Genomic DNA, 18,196 nt, shown 5'->3' with positions numbered 1-18,196 from the left:
ATGTATGAAATGTGTCAAATGCCTTTCCTACTTCTAATGTTATAATTGTATGATTTTCTTCCTCTGTTTGTTTGTGTAATTGATTATGTTATCAGGTTTCCTGAAATAGACTTGGGTCATGGGGTATTAATCTTATTACACAGAACTAGGTTCTATTTATCCATATCTTACTTTAAAGTTTTCATTGAAATAATTAAAATTGGTCTTTATTTTTGTTTGATCTTTATTAGGTTTTGGCATGAAAGTTATGCTGTCTTCCTAAAATCAAATGAAGAATTTTCCATGTCCTTTTAGCTTTTACATTGTTGAATATTTTAAATAACTTTGAAAATATGTGTTCTTTAAAAGTTAGAGGCTAGATAGAATTTGCTCTGAATCCCCCTAATTCAGGTTATTTTTCAAATAGTATATCTTTCATCACATTTCCGATATCTTTATAGCTAATTGATACACTACTAATTTTCCACGTCTTAGGTCCAGCTTGGTAATTCAGATGTTGCTAAGAAATATGGTATTTCCTGTCACTTTAAAATTTACTGCCGTAATTTCAATTATAATTTTTCCATTTCAAATATAATTTTTTAATTTAATGTCTTCTATAAATGATGTGTCCCTCTTCGCAGTAGTAATGCTGCATTTTTTTTTTTTTTTGCTACTCATCCTCTCCTTAATCAGTGGCTTATTTGCTTCATTGTTATCTTCATAGAAGTTTTGAACTTACAGTCATTAATTTTATATAATTTCTGCTTTGATATTTTACATTAATTTTATCTTCCAATTTTTTAAATAAGTGTAACTGACATTATTTCTGTTTTCTTATGAGGACTATTTTAAAAGATATGCATTAATCTTTAATATTATAGGCACTGCAGACTGTATATTTTCTTAAGTACAGCTTTTGCCATGTCTCAATTATTCTCAGATAGTGTTTTCTTATATATGCTTTTTATATAGCTTATACTTCAGTTTTGCTTTCCTCTTTGATCCAGGGGTTATTTTAAAAGTATGTTTATTAATTTGAAATAGGCTACGATTATCAAACGTTTTCTTTTTTTAATAAAAAATCATTTATTTAGTGACCTAAATAAATATTTATTTTTATTTTTTATTATTATGATACTTTAAGTTTTAGGGTACATGTGCACAATGTGCAGGTTTGTTACATATGTATCCCTGTGCCATGTTGGTGTGCTGCACCCATTAACTCAACATTTAGCATTAGGTATATCTCCTAATGCTATCCCTCCCTCCTCCCCCCACCCCACAACAGTCCCTGGAGTGTGATGTTCCCTTTCCTGTGTCCGTGTGTTCTCATTGTTCAATTCCCACCTATGAGTGAGAACACGCAGTGTTTGGTTTTTTGTCCTTGTGATAGTTTACTGAGAATGATGATTTCCAGTTTCATCCATGTCCCTACAAAGGACATGAACTCATCATTTTTTATGGCTGCATAGTATTCCATGGTGTATATGTGCCACATTTTCTTAATCCAGTCTATCATTGATGGACATTAGGGTTGGTTCCAAGTCTTTGCTATTGTGAATAGTACCGCAATAAACATACGTGTGCATGTGTCTTTATAGCAGCATGATTTATAGTCCTTTGGGTATATACCCAGTAATGGAATGGCTGGGTCAAATGGTATTTCTAGTTCTAGATCCCTGAGGAATCGCCACACTGACTTCCACAATGGTTGAACTAGTTTACAGTCCCACCAACAGTGTAAAAGTGTTCCTATTTCTCCACATCCTCTCCAGCACCTGTTGTTTCCTGACTTTTTAATGATGGCCATTCTAACTGGTGTGAGACGGTATCTCATTGTGGTTTTGATTTGCATTTCTCTGATGGCCAGTGGTGATGAGCATTTTTTGATGTGTTTTTATTATAATATGATCAGAACAAGCTAACCTGTAAGATCTTAAAAAGAAACAACAGCACAAGGTTTCTTAGAGGGAAAGTATATGATTTATTTTTGTTGGTGTTCCATAAAAGTACTTAAAACTATAAATTTTCTAATGGAGAAATGTGAGATTCTACATATAGCTATTAACTTAATTTGATTTTTAAAGTGAAATTCTATGTATCTTTGACAGCCATTTATAATTTATTCTATTTTTAAATTATCAGCTTCTGCTTTGATTTCTAACAGTTTTTACTTTACATATTTAGCAATCATATTTAGGTATCTTCAAGTTTATGGACATCAAGTCTACTCTTAAATTACAATTACCTAATATTACTTTACCTGTGTAGGTAAACTTAAAGTTCCACTTGAGCTGATAATATTATTGATATTCTTGCATTCTTTCTGTCTTCATTTATACATTTTGCTTTGCTAATCCTTTTATGTTGTCTTTTTAAATTTATTTTATTTTTGTGAATACATAGTAGTTGTATATACTTATGGGATACATGAGATATTTTGATACAGACATGCAATGTAAAACAAGCACATCATGAAGAATGGAGTATCCATCCCTTCAAGCATTTATCCTTTGAGTTACAAACAATCCAATTAAATTCTTTATTTAAAAATGTACAATGAAGTCGTTATTACTGACCATAGTCACCCTGCTGTGCTATCAAATAGTAGGTCTTATTTATTCTTTCCATTTTGTGGGTACCAATTAACCATCCCCACCTCCCCACCAACCTCCCGCTACTTTCCTCAAAAAACTGAAAATTGAGCTACCATGTGATCCAGCAATCACACTGTTGGGTATATACCCAAAAGAAAGGAAATTAGTATATATTATCTTTCTTTATCACTTTGATTTCAGTGAGTTTCTTAAATAGCCTGTAGCTGAGTTTTTTGCTTGTTCGTTTTGTATTTTTACCCAACACTACTTGGCTACGGTTTAGGTTTTTAATTCAGTTTTTATCATCTAATCAATAATTTAGTAAATGATTAATATATTCAATTTTATTGCTATCATAGATAACCTTTTTCTCTAAAAGAAACTGTCCTTCCTTAAGTGTTTCTCCTCACCCCCACAACACTCATCTGAAAGAAATTTACAATATTTATACTTCTCTGTGTATTCCTAGGCTGAGACATTTTACTCTATATTTCCTCCACTCAAAACTTTTGAGTTTTGAAGTCACTGTAATCATAGCTATGACTTTCTCATGAGGATTAAATGAAAAATGCTTAAAGCATTACTTGATATATAAGCAGTCAGTAGCCACATAGAATCCACAGTAGGTATTAATTTCTATGATTATTATAATTAATTATATTAGATTACACTATTACATTTATCTACTAGTAAATACAAGAGCCATTGATTGCCATTACTTATTTTCCTCTTTATCTTCCCTGTCTTTAGATCTTTTGTGCTATCGTTTGAAAAGTTGGGTACATGGGTAATATACCCTCAGACTCTTTGCATCTTCTCAAAATTCTTCCTTTAACACTAAAAGATGAATGACACCTTATCATGGTTCTAGGTTCTTGGGTTGCAGTCCTTGAATTTCAGGGGTCTTCTAGATGTTTTTCCATTAAATTCTTTCATCTGATGTTGCAGGTGAGAAATTATATGTAAGTCTGATAACTTTTTCCTTTTCATGTAATGTATTCTTTGTATATGGGATAGTTTTTTTTTTTAATCCTTGGTGTTCAGGCATGTTGCCAGGATGTATTATGTTTATTATCTCCCTGTATCTTTTCTCCATTATTAAAATATTTCTTCTACTTGATTTTTCAATCTACTATAGGAGGTCTCAACAGAATCCAAGCACTCTTTAAATTCATCCACTGAGTTATTTACTTTGCAAATCCTAATTTTTAAAATTACTTTGTTTAATGCTGTTTACTCCGGAAAGTCCTTTCTTTGTGTTGAACTTGTAATTGCTTCAGGTATTCTGATGATATATTTTTGTTTAAATCATCAACTGTCTTCTACAGAGGTTTTCTATCACCAGCATGTGTTTATTTGTTTGACTTTCTCTCTCTCTCTGTCAGTTATTGGACCGTTTTAGATATACTGTTATATTACTTTAAAAATCATCTCTGTTGGAGTAGCCTGTAGCTCTAGTGGCTATTGTGTCACATATATCAGATCCTCTGTATTCACCAAATCACTCTCTGATACTTGTCCCAGGCTCTCCCTCCATCTGTAATTGAGAAAAGCCATATCAGATCTCTATTCCAAGACTCTAGCCAATGCTTTGCTGACACTTTTCTGGCCTTTGACTTGAGAAAGACGGAGAGATGGGAGCTGGGAACAGCGGAGCAGAGGTCACCTCCCCAGAACTTTCAGTTCCCAACCTACAACCCCCCAGCCCCGCTCCCCACACACAACATTTCTATCACATTTTAAGGACATATCTATAGTTTTACTAAAGGGAATCTTTTGTTTTAGAGGGGTCACCAGTTCCAAGCACCTGGATTTCTTTTAAGGATATGAATACCTAGGTCATTCCCGTGTTATAGTTAATTGACGGGTTTTCTGTTTTCAGTCTTCTCTGTGTGTTTGCTTATAAGTACAACGTGTACGTTTATCTAGGATGGCAAAGGCTATACATTTGTAGGTGTGGTAAAAAGAAATGCACAGTAGAGAGGAAGCCTGTGTTTTCTTGTTGTGTCTCTCAGCTTGTGTGTGAAGACTGGCAAGTGAGAAACAGTTGTCCCTTTCCTTCCAGAGCTGCCACTTCTGTGACTTTAGTTGCCTTGCCTATGATTTCTCATCATTTGAGGAGCAGTAACTCCTTAGTTCTCCTACTTCTCCTACTTCTGGTGTTTTGCAAGGGCTCCCCTCTCATGAAAGATTTTGGATAATAAAGTTTACCTTGGGAACCATCACCTGGCAGAGGATTTTGGACTTAATTCCCTAATGAATGAATTCTACCTTATTAGAAAATTTTCATGATTACTGGGCAAATTAAGTAGAATGCTTAATTCCAGGAAGATAGAAATATTGTTTTGGTTTCCATCATTTCTCCAGCACCTAAAATAGTGCCTGGCACATAGCAGATGCTGGCAAATGTTTTTTGAATAGAAAATTGGACTTAATAATACAATTAGACTCATGGATGTGTGAAAAACATATGATAGAGATTGTTCTTGTCTGCATAAAGCATAAAATTTTGTTTATATTATCCCTCTTACAGTAAAAGAAATTATACATGTGTTAATCTTAAAATGTCTAGAGAAATGTAGCATAAACTACTTGGGCTTAAGGGTTTATTATATTGCTCATCTTACATTTGTTCCTTGCCATTCTCTGTGGTTATTTTAAAAATATGCATACATTTTTGCATATTGCTTTGCTGTTCTCATTCTAGGATATAAATATGACCAGCAAGGCCCCCAGCTACGTGTAAGTCATTCACAAAGACCACTACTTCAAATACATCTTTGTTTTCCCCTTTAAAATCAAGGATCTATCTGATTATCTGAACTAAATTAAACTGAACTAACTAAATAAATTACTGAAATAAAGAGGAAAAGTAATTCTTTCAAACATGAGATACAGTATTAGGGGTCTGACATTTTTCATATTCTTTCCTTATCAATGACAATTTTAAAGACCTTTTTAACCTCACATGGGCTTATTAAAATAGGTCATTTTAAATTAAAATATTGTTCTTCTTCATCGAAGAAATATTACATGCAGCACAGTTCGGGGTGAATTAGTCAGGTAAAGGCAGCATTCTGTTTGGGATGCTGCTCATCTTGCTTGCCATGGGTACCAGGTCAGTGTACAGTCATTCCTTGGTTTCCATGGGGAATTGGTTCCAGGACCCCTGTGGATACCAAAATCCATGAATGCTTATGTTCCTTATATAAAATGGTGTAGTATTTGTAAATAACTTATACACATCCTCCTGTATACATTAAATAATTTCTGGATTACTTATAAAACCTAGTATAAGTTAAATCCTATGTAAAGAGTTGCTACGTTATATGGTTTAGGGAATAATGACAAGAAAAATGTCTGTACATGTTCAATACAGGCACAACCATCCATTTTCTTTCTAATATTTTCAAAATGTGGTTGGTTGAATCCATGGATGTGGAACTCATGGACACAGAGAGCCAACTGTGATTATCTTTGGGGTCCACCCAATTCAGATATCTAGAACAAAACCTAAAGAGGTTCTTTAACTCTGTACTTTCTAATGTCAACCAGATAAGTTGAGTATTATGAAGTCACAGAATGAACTGAAAATTTCATGATTAATTTAAATAGAAATATATCTGTGTTTTGTATATAAACATATTACAAATGATATAGATTAGTATTCTCATAGTAAATTCAATTATTTTTTATAAATGTACTTTTGTGGCTAAGTGAAATGTAAGTCTAGTCCTTCATAATCCAGGTCAGGGTTGATAAACCTTGTCTTTGTCCTACATTACACACATTTCATGCTGCTTCAAGACATTTAAAAATAGCCACATAGAATCCACAGTCTGTGAAAGTACTCAAGAGTTACACTTTATACAGTCATCATTCACATTCATTTCTATAGGCCAGTTATCCTTGTTTTTCATTGTATGAAACTTGAAGCAATTGCTTCTGTATTTACCAATTCTTAAAACGCCTGCCACCTCTTTTGTGCTATAATGTTTTCTCTCTCTTTGTAGGGTGCTTTTACTCTCTGACATCTTAATCTGTGTCCTTCTGCATTATAGTCAATCACTTTCACTTGACCATTTCTGAATTATGTGTGGCAGTGTGAATGTTTTACAGAACTTCACTCTACAGAAGGGAGAATTGATTCCAAATCTAGTATAACAAAACCAACCCCCTTACTTCCCACGTTAACATCAAACATTTCCTTGCACTGTGGATTTTACTTTCTGGCTATCACCTGCATGATTGCAGGCTGTAGTCCACTGTCTTTTTCTAGAACACAAGTCTGCAGTTAATAACAGCTAACATTTTTTGAACAATTACCATGTGCAAAGACTGGTTATAAATGCTTTACCTCTATCAATTCATTTAATCCTTACACCAACTCCATGAAGTAGATTTTGTTATTTTCCTCATTTTTATAGATGAGGAGCCTGAGGTAGACAAAAATTAAACAATTTGTCCAATTCATACATTTAGTTAAAAGAGTAACCAGGATTGAGATCCAAGCAATCAGGATCTCAAGTCTGCACTGGTTACCAAATCCTGAAAATCGTTTTTAGCCTAGATAAAAGTGCTTCGCCAGGAAAGAACAAATAAACAGAGGATTGAAACACAGTTGACCTAATTCCCATTGAATATGACAAATACATGGGCTGGTAACTCCACATATTTAGTAGGCCCTCATCCTGCACAAAGCTACTCCTCCATTGATCCACAGTTTACCCACCAACTCACAGCCAATACAACAAAAAGCTTGCCCACTCGCAACAGGCTATTCTACTCTAGTCTATTCTTTGATTTCTTTTTCAGGCAGAGATGGCTAGTTGTCTCCCAATACTCACTCCGTTTTCTTGAGTAAAAGTGCTATTCAGCCAATGTAGTTTTCAGCCTCTCTCCCTCTTAGGAATGACCCAGTGACTGAGTTCCTGTCAATGAGACAAGGGCAGATGTGTATGGGGTATTTAGGGAATCTCTTTTGAAAAGGGGGTTAGTCTCCTTTTTCACCCTCTTAGGTAGTGGATGTGATGATACAGTTGTATGTGTAGGCACCAGCACAGACCATGAAGAAGGCAATTGTCCTCCAGGAACAGCTGTGAGGTGAGCTGGACAAAACCTGAATCTGAGCACAACCTTGAGGTGCTACTCTACCAGCTTACTTCAGGCTTCTTTTAAATATAGGAGAATTAAAGTTCTGTCTTGTTTAAGCAACGGTTATTTTAGATGTTGTATTATACAGCTGAAGTTAACTGACATGTACTCTAAGTAGAAGTGTTTTGAACTAAAGGACAATACAATACCAAATCAGGTAAACTGGTTAATAATAATTTGCACATAATATAATTTAGAGTAAAGTTAGTTGCCTATTTTGAATACAAATGTATTTACTTATGTCACTTTTCACATCTTCAAAACATTAGCTACTAGAAAGTATAATGATCAAGGCAATAATAGAATAACTTTTTATATTAGTTTGTTCTCACACTGCTATAAAGAACTACTTGAGACTCGGCAATTTATAAAGGAAAGAGGTTTAATTGGCTCACGGTTTTGCAGGCTATACAGGCATCTGCTTCTGGGGAGGACTCAGGAAACATACAATCATTGCAGTAAGGGAAACAGGCACAACTCATACGGCTGGAATAGGAGAAAGAGAGCAAAGAGGAAGGTGCTATATACTTTTAAACAACCAGATCATGTGAGACCTCACTCACTACCAGGAGAATAGCAAGGGGGAATCCACCCCCATGTTCCAATCTCCTTCCACCCGGCCTCCTCCAACACTGGGGATTACAATTCGACATGGGATTTGTGAGGGGATACAAATCCAAACCATATCACTCTTAGCATAAAAGTATTTTTTAAACAAAAATATATTCTTTGGTTCTCTTAAAAATTGGTACCTCGCTTTTTTAGGAGTCTTGTCATTGCTGCTTCAATGGATAAGCATAGGATTTGGATATTTAAAAATATTTTAGGCAGACTTTTGTTATTGTGTCTTTTTACTCATCTTTTTTCTTATCCTTTTTATAGAAAGCACAATGTAAGCACCGATATCTAAACAAAACTTTCTACCCTTTCCCATCTCCCCTAATGAATTTGTTGCCCTCTTAAAATGAGTCAACTGATACCTGAATACTAACTAGCTGGTGAGTAGAATCTGCCTTTAATTGCTCTAAAAAGTAGTTGCTAGTATGACTTATTCGTGCTTATTTTTTACCAAATCCCTCTCCTCAAAACAAAGAAGTCATTGCTACTTTTGACATGGCATGCTAGGTTTGGAAGTTTAGTTGGTTTGGGAGTGGGTAAACCCGTCTTCCAGTTCTGATTCTGTTACCATGAGTTGAATAACCTTGAGTAATAATAGGCACTAACATTTTTCACTCTTCACACTACGGCAGACACTTGTCTTATCACTTTATATATATTAGCTCATTTTGTCAACACAATAACCCATCGAGAAGAGTATTCATTATCACTTCCAGTTTACAAATTAGGAATTTTAGATAGAGATTAAGTAATTTGCACAAGGTATTACAGTTAAGCTAGACTTAAAACTCAGCCTGTCTACCTACAGATCCTGCACTCATAACCTCTACTCTCTATCTCAAGTTATATAACCATTATAATACCAATTATCTCTAAAATCAGGTTGATGTTTAGCCAATTCTTTTGATATCTTATATTTAAAAGCGTCTATGATTAATGTAGTGTAAATAGATTGTTATTGTATATGACCTAGTTATGATCCATAGGGATCTCATATAACTAACAGTCTCCCAATACCTCTCAATGCTCTAGCCAGATGCTTTGTGAAAAACAGAATTTCTTGAGGTGACTGAAAGCCTTCAGCTTTCTGATACAGGTCATCAGCTGGCCTGGGGCAGCTCAAGTAAGTTCTAAATCATTCACAATATGGACTATTAATTTAGACAGTAGACAACTTTGTCTCCATATGTTTTCTTTCTTGCTTCCATCTGACAGTGATACAGGGTACATCTACCTCCCTTTCTTATGATACTGTAGTTGACCGGATCCTTACAATATGGAATATAGTCTGCATATTGAAGTGCATTTTACCTTGCAGAATTAGAAAACTTTGATACAAACATTGCCCATTGGTGTATTAAGTTTTTGTCGATCTGCCATGTTTCCATAGTGGTTTGCTAACTATTGCATCAAGATGCTTATGAGTCTTTTCATTGCTTCTGCATTTTCCACAGGATGACATTGTAATTGAAAGTTAAGGGTTTGTGGAATTCTTTTTTTTTTTTTTTTTTTTTTTTTTTTTGTTAAATTAACCTAATACGGAAGAAAGCTAAAGTTGGCCTTAGCTACTCTTATTGGCATTGTTCACTTGGTTTTAATGAGATCCGAAGTGTTTTATGGAGCATAAACAAGTTTGGTGCTTCATGTGTAAAATGTAGCTTGGTCATCTCCCTGAGTATTCTGGCATACTCCAGTAAACTGTGGCATAACTCTTCTCTGCTTTACTAATGTACTCTGTTTGACATTTACCTGGCAAGTGACTTTAAAAATCATTTCTGAATGTTGTTGGATTGTCACTATTACAGATAAGAGTTTTTAGCGAACATAATCAAATGATATACATTTTCTGATATTTTCTTGGTTGAACAAAAAGAACAGGACCTGGGAGGTTTTATTTTACTTAATATAGTAAAATAAAAGTCATCACATTGTAAACTTAGTGAACATAGTGTCTGACATACAGTAGAGATTTGATACACATTAAATATACAACTAAGAAATAATAGGAGGTAGTGGTGATAAAAGGCAAGAGCCACATTAATAAATTCCTAACAAATATTTATTTAAAATTTTATATGACTGAGAAATGCTATATTTTGTATTCTCCAGAATATAGTAAAATTTCTAACATATCTGAGTATTTTATTTTGGTTTTGGTTTAGTTTGGATTTTTCCAGGGTTAAAATCTGGCTCACTTTCAAGTGGATGCCTGCGTGAGTACTGACCGGTAAAACTCATGTTGCATGTGGTAAAGGTGATATTTGTAAATGCAACATGAGGAATTATTAAGAGTCAATGACTTATGTACAGCTGAGAAAATTTTTAAGATAAAATTAACAGTGAAACCCTTCACATTGGACCTTGGGTGGTAAGAAGAGAGAGCAGCTATTCCCAGGTGTCTTTCTCTAGAGAAGTGTGATGCACAAGATTCATTTAATTGGTTCCAGCATTATATGGATCTCTCTTGCTAGCAATTAAGATAAAAGATAAGTAACAAGCTGTGACGAACACTCCATCTTAAAGTCTGAACTTGAGTAATTAAATATAGACAGAAAGTGTACTTTCTCTAGTCTTTACAGAAGTCATGATGAAAGAAACGATCCATTCTGACACAAAGCAGAGAATTCCATAGAGCAATTTGAGATAGAGAAGACAATCAGCAGAACATGCTGAATGGGCATAAGTGAAGGGGATTCTGTAAAAGCTGAAGGAATTTAGCTCTACCTACGAAACAAAGGATTTTAAGCAGGAGAGTGTCGGAATGTGATTTATATTTTGGAGCACTCCTTCTGGCGTCTGAATGGAAATGGAATAAAAGAGATGCAGCTGAAGCTGGGAGAGTTTTCTTTTAGGCTGATAATGAAGATAGGAACTAGAGCAGATTAGCTGGGATATAGAAGTCATGGATTTGAGAATTATTTATGAGAAAAATCTCGTCAGGGCTTGGTAATGGATTGAATGTGGGAAAGGAAGGAGGCTCAGACTGACCCTTAGGTTGCTAGTATGGGTGACTGGGTAGATTTAATTTTCATCCACTGAGTTAGGAAATCTAGGGAGAGGGGTATTTTGGGAAGATGATGCATTCCGTTATTTGGATATTTTTTTTTCTTTTAAAATGCACATGATTTTGGAGAGGAAATTCATTAATTTTTAGTAACTATTTAAAACTGCTAATATTATTATTTAGGGAGGAAGAAGGAAGAGAAAGAGGAAGCTGGAGCCCTGGCAGAGACCATAGCCACTTCACTACTCCGCCTGGCATGTCTCAGCCTTTGTTCCTGTATTTCTAAAATATATCTAAGCAGTGTATCTTTACCTTACCCTGCAGAGGATCTAGGCTTTGGCCCAGCTCTATCAATAAGCTTAGATATTGAGGGGGTCATTATGGGAAGTTCTGTTTTTTAAGGAGTCAGATGATCAAAAGAGGATCACTGCAAATCTACACTTTTTTTTTTTTTTGAGACAGGGTCTCACTCTGCCACCCAGGCTGGAGTGCAGTGGCACGATCTCGGCTCACTTCATGCTCTGCCTCCCAGGTTCACACCATTCTCCTGCCTCAGCCTCCTGAGTAGTTGGGACTACAGGCACCCGCCACCACGCCTGGCTAATTTTTTTTTTTTTTTGTTATTTTTAGTGGAGACGGGGTTTCACTGTATTAGCCAGGATGGTCTCAATCTCCTGACCTCGTAATCTGCCCACCTTGGCTTCCCAAAGTGCTGGGATTACAGGCATGAGCCACCGCACCCTGCCTACACGTTTTTAAAGAAATATTTTTCTTGATTTTTTTCAGAGAAAGACAAGGCATCCTTAGTGCAAACATCCTTAGCACTGAGAGTGTGAATATTGACCTTCAGAGAAGTCCTGGCTTGTTCTATAGTTGCTTTATTGTTCTAATGCAAACTTAGAAGTGTGTGGATCCATAGTGCCGGCACAGGGATCATGCAGGCTGACCCCATATGTCAATCACTACTTTTCTTGTGTAAAACATCTTCCTCTTTATCATGCATCTTGAATTCAATTTGAAAAAGGTTATTAAAATCTATTGATATATATTTTTTCCCTTCCACATGAAGAAACACTGTGAGCAGTATGAGACTAGGAACTTCTGTGGGTTTTATGTAAATCATAGATTCTTTCTCCAATTTTAGATAGTTAAGATTAGTGTAAAGAAAATAATTCACAGGTGCTTCATTTGCTTTTAGTATCTAAAATACAGTTGCTTTACGTGCAATGCTAGCAAAACATCCCAAATGTGACCTATTCATTGTCATGAAGCTTCTGGGATATCTGTTCTCTGTAATTTGAATTTGCCATTTCTAGAATGAGAATACATGAGAATCCTTGGAAGATACAAGAGCTGATTCACCTGAGTCTAGAGTAACAAGAAAATTAATGCCATCTTCTGTTCTGGCCAAGGTAGTGCCACATATAAAAATGGACTTTTTGACATGCATAGAGAGTAATCAGTAATATGTGGTCATTATGGGTCTTCTTTGAAACTTCGGGATCAAAGGGAAGCAAAATGAAAAAGAAAATTAGCCCAAATTTAAGAGAAGAGAGAGAATCGTTCAAAACATTAAATAGAAAGCCATAAATCTTTCCTCCATCCCAGGAAGAACTTTATGGCATAAGTAATAAGATTATTTAGTATCTTTATGATATGATGCATATGCAATGTTACAACCTAATTTTTGGTCTCCATGCAAATAATTAAGTCTTATGTGAAACACACCTGACACCAGTAATACTTCTGAGTGGAATAATTTAATGGGATTTCAAGTTCTTCACAAATACTATCTAATTTGATTATGGAAAAAATGTTCACACAAAAAAGATAATCACCAAGATTAATAGGACTCAAGATGATATTTAGAACCATATTTTTTTTCTTAGTTTCATAGCAACCAGAAACTAACTACACAGATTTCTTTTTAAATGTCTTACTGCTTTTCAGAACTTCAACACACAGTTTGGACAGATGGTCAGTGGAAAGGTTTCTTATAGAATTGTTCAGTGAATAGTAATCTTTAAGAAACTGTATTTTTTCTTGAAATTTGCATAGCAGAGGCATCCGCTAATTGTATATCTCATTTTGGAACTAAACCCAGTATGTTTAACTTTAGTTATTTTCATGGTAAGTCATAAAACTAAAGAAGATGTTTCTGTAACTGAGCTTCATAGTTATTTTCCTTTTTTTTTTCCCCCAGTATTACCCTGGAGAACAACTGAGAGTTATTTAAGAAAACCTTGGGTATTATGAGTAATAATCATCATAACGATAGATCAGTACATATCTATCTGCAATTCAGTATAGAGCACAGTTAACTAAAAAGAATACTATTTCAACAGCACTCACCTGTTAGCATACTAAATAAACCTTAAAAAGCAACTACTTTATTTCTGCAGGCAAATTCAGCATTTAGAATGCTATTAGAATGGTTCCACTTTTTATTTTCCTTGGAATTCTTTACGATGAATTCTAAGACAGAGCATCATAAGAAGGAAAATGTTTTTAGTGGCAAGTTGGAGCACACAATCGTAGAACTAGGTTTTCTAAATTGAGTTTGTTTCAGTTTTTAATATTGACGCACTAATTACTAAATGGAGAAGAAAAATCAGTATTTATCTTCTACTATCATTATTAGAAAAAATTCTAAACTGTGTATGATAAATTATGTTTTTATATTTTCCAGTTACCTTATTTGATCTCTCAGTTTCCTTATGAAGCTGTATTTCTGTTGTTTTTTAATGATTTAAATTAAGGAGCTATGAGTAGTGGCTTTAAGCAGCTATGTAATTTCTCCCAGAGCAAATTGTTATGCACAGCAAAGGATGAAACACTGTGAAAAAATAAATATTATTATTCACTACTAGAAATAAATTTCAACTTTTTGTTGAACATAAAAACACATTTTCATAAACAGAATGGTTTTAAGAGTTTCTTGAATCTACATGTCCTGTATAAAAATGATTTTTTCTCCTAGTAGTTCAATAAAACTCAAATACCATTTTTCCTAATGATTTGGAAAATGATTTAAAAGGAACATTATTTTATGTGTTTGTTTCTTTGAATAAAAATGTGATTATTTCACACTGAATGCCTCCATCAAAACATCTCATGTGGCCGGGCGTGGTGACTCATGCCTGTAATCTCAGCCCTTTGGGAACACAAGGTGGCGGATCATGAGGTCAAGAGATCAAGACCATCGTGGCCAACATGGTGAAACACTGTCTCTACTAAAAATACAAAAATTAGCTGGGCGTGGTGGTGCGTGCCTGTGATCCGGCTACTCGGGAGGCTGAGGCAGGATAATCGCTTGAACCTGGGAGGTGGAGGTTGCCGTGAGCCGAGATGGCGCCACCGCACTCCAGCCTTGCGACAGAGCGAGACTCTGTCTCAAAAAGTAAATAAAAATTAAAAAAAGAATTTAAAAATCTCATGTACCCCACAAATATATATACTTTCTATGTACTTACAGATTTTTTTTTAAATTAAGAAAAACGAACATGATTCGTTGTGAAAGACAATTCCTGCATTATGTGGGCTTGGTTTCACACATCATTCTTGATAGAGGAACTCTGAAGCATCAGAAAAAGAACACGTAATATAACTGCTATTTCTGACATACTATTAAGTTATTAAAAAATACAGCATTACTACTACTTGGTAATTGCCTAGCAATTCCAATTGTCTAGTTTAGTTCTTTTGCCTTTAATATTTTTGGATATTAATCTTAGATTAAAATGTCTTATTCTATTGACCTTGATTCAATTCCACAACTAATTATTTGTTGGTTACTATGTTCTTGAACTGTGATAAAAAGAATATAGAAATAGAAGAAAACAGAAAGGCGTGAATTGCTCCTGTACTTAGGACATTTATAATTAAAAGTAGAAGTCGTCTTTCAGTGATTAATAAAAATCATGATGCCACCACAGCCACTTCTTCTAATCTAAATAATACTGCCTTGCACTCAGCCCCCTGACTGAGAATGCTGTGCTAGTTGTACTAGATCTAGAGATGAGCATTTGACCAGCAATATTCCATCTGTGGTCTTGCCAGCAACTCTGGAGGGATTCACAGGAAGGGTTCTGTCAGTAAGGCATCATTATCATTGCCTCTTTCTGAAATGTGGCAGGGAGGGCAAAGCAGACATGCAGACAAAAGCAGAAAGCCACAATAACAGACACACACACACACACACACACACACACACACACACACACACTGGTTAGAAATTAACCAGCACTTGGGAGTTGCCTGGAGTTACAGTGCTGAAGGATTCCTTTTTTTTTTCTTTTTGGCCACATACACAAATGGTAAAATAGACTTTATTTTTAAATATCCAGAGCAAGTAATTCTATATTTTTATACTGTTTGCATATTTAGTTATTCTTGCAGCTTAATTTTTCTCCATATCTATCAATCATCTGTCTACCTAACTACCTATCATCTATCTATTTTTACCGATGCAAAATTTTATGTAACCCTGAGCTATATCCTCCGTTTTCTTTCTTTTTTTTTTTTTTTTAACTTTTAGGTTCAGGAGTACATGGGCAGGCTTGTTATTTAGGTAAACTTGTGTCACAGGGCTTTGTTGTACAGATTATTTCGTCAACCAGGCACTAAGCCTTGTACTCAATAGTTACTTTTTCTGCTTTTCTCCCTCCTCCCACCCTCCACCCTCAAGTAGATTCGGGTATCTGTCGTTCCCCTCTTGTGTCCATGAATTCTCATCATTTAGCTCCCACTTATAAGTGAGAGTATGCATATACCCTCATTTTTCTCTAACATTTCTTATCCTGTGTGATTATTTTAAGAGGTTTTCAAGTTCTATTTTTAAAAAGTTTTTAATTCTATAAATTTTTAATTTTTATACTTTTTACAAATAGCATTTATAATAATCTCACACAGTTAGTTGTGGTGTTCTGGAGCTTAAGTAAGCAGAGAACTGCAAGGAGTGCAAAGCAAGCTGATTTTCTAAGAAAATTATCTTACTGATGGAAAAAAAGAGGAAAATGATCTTGCTTACAGATCATAACTCCAGTGAGTGTGATTTAAAATCAATAGATCCCAACAGCAATATGATTATTATCAGTTAATGATTTCTTTGTCCTGAAATCCAGAGAAGAAAATAGCAAATAGGTTATTTCCTACAAATGTTTGTTTTTAGTTCAATATAAGTATAATTTCTAAGGTAATGTTTGCCAATATGTCTCACATTCAATGCTAGGTTTTAATGAAATATCAAGACCCTCTGAATTATGTACAAATCGTAAGTATCGTGATTTTTTTTCCTAATTAGAATGAAATATATCACATCAAGTTTAGTGGTTTTTGAAAGAATGCTTGATCTCATGGTTCTGGGTAAAAAGGCAAATTTTCTAGTTTTTCATTCCAGCCTCTCCCATACACTGGTCTATATTCATTAGTGTATAGTTATGCTGTCTGGTAGATATGAAAGACTCAGTGTAACTATAAGACAACTTTAAGATTTGACATATTTAGTAGGCTCAAAGAGTAAATCATGTGAGTGAAGACACATGATTTGAAAGCATTTACAGCACCACAGTTTTGAAGACTTAAACGTTAAGCTCATTATTCTTCTGGAAAGGAGGCAAAATAGAGGACTACAGCCATCTTATGGCTTACCTGGTCTTGTTACATTGCACAACTTGCATTATATTTTTGTTTAATTTTGTTGTGCCTGTACTCTGTCTCCTAACTAACTGTAACATGAATTTAAGGCAGAAATTATTCCTTAAATTTATCTGTATCTTTAGCATTTGGCACAGTCTTTTATGTAGAGGGTGACAGTCAACAAGAGGAGCATTTTTGTTGTTGTTGAATTATTTGTAATTGGGATCTCTGTTCTTTGGCATGGCAAAAATGAAATGACATTGAATTCAGGCTTTCTCTTCCTTTTGCCCAGGGGGCTGGGGTGTGAGAAGTAAGCTGAGATAGCACAAGGATTACACAGGGTTGGGAAGAGACGAGCTTTGGATTTTACTGGCCACATTTCCACCTATCAGCTGTTGACACACCCATTGTTTTATTTCAGCCTCAGAAGAGCAAACAGGTTGCTGCTCTTTGGTCCTTCATTCTTGTGCTCAAAGTTCCATCAGCTCCATCCTCTTTAATGCATCAGAAATAATTTGGCTACTCCCTTACTATGCTGGGCTGTAAGAAACTCTGTAAAGCTTTGTAGGTAAATACTGAGGTTTTCCAAATTGCTTAGCACAAGTCTGTTTTCCCCTATTCTTTAGATTTATATATTTATCTGTGGGTCCTGTCCTTTGTACAGAAAATCTGTATCTAATTGGGCAAGAAATGAGGAGTGGGTGGCAAGGAAGTGTAGTTTCTGCTTCTCCTGTGTTCCCCCTAATCTTAGATCTTTTGTTCAAGCAAGAGTTGTATTTTTCCAGGCCTAATGTTAAAGATTTAAAAGTAAATTTTAACTTTATACAGCTAAAAAATGAGAAGGAAATCATTACAGGCTAGAGGGCCACAGTGTAGGAAATATAGAAAATATGCATGTAATATTTCCAAATACATACTTAAGCATTTAAAATGAAATATGTAAGGAATAGATGTCATTGATGATGATTAGTTTATGGCATGTTGAATATCTACCTTTTAATTAATATCTTTTGTATAAGAGGCTAAATTTATATCATCTTTTTGATTTATTAATTATGGGCTCTCTTTTCTAGATCAGTGATAAATAAACACAAAAGAGCCAGTTTCTTTAAAATTTGCAGCCTTTCTGTATGTGTACTGAATCACATTAGGACTCTCATTTATTTTTTCTCCATCTTGTTTGTTTATCTTAGTTTTAGAAGGA

General features: G+C 34.8%; 1 protein-coding gene across 2 annotated transcripts in view; it reads left to right on the top strand.

Moving 5' to 3' along the window:
• MARCHF1 (membrane associated ring-CH-type finger 1) overlaps positions 1-18,196 on the top strand; it is an 864,354-nt gene that overhangs the window by 53,873 nt on the left and 792,285 nt on the right. The gene's annotated exons all lie outside the window — the stretch shown is intronic.

Source organism: Symphalangus syndactylus, chromosome 4 (genome assembly GCF_028878055.3).
Source record: "Symphalangus syndactylus isolate Jambi chromosome 4, NHGRI_mSymSyn1-v2.1_pri, whole genome shotgun sequence".
NCBI classification, from domain to species: domain Eukaryota; kingdom Metazoa; phylum Chordata; class Mammalia; order Primates; family Hylobatidae; genus Symphalangus; species Symphalangus syndactylus.
Note: the sequence above shows the minus strand (reverse complement) of the source record. Positions and strands in the feature narration are given on the sequence as shown.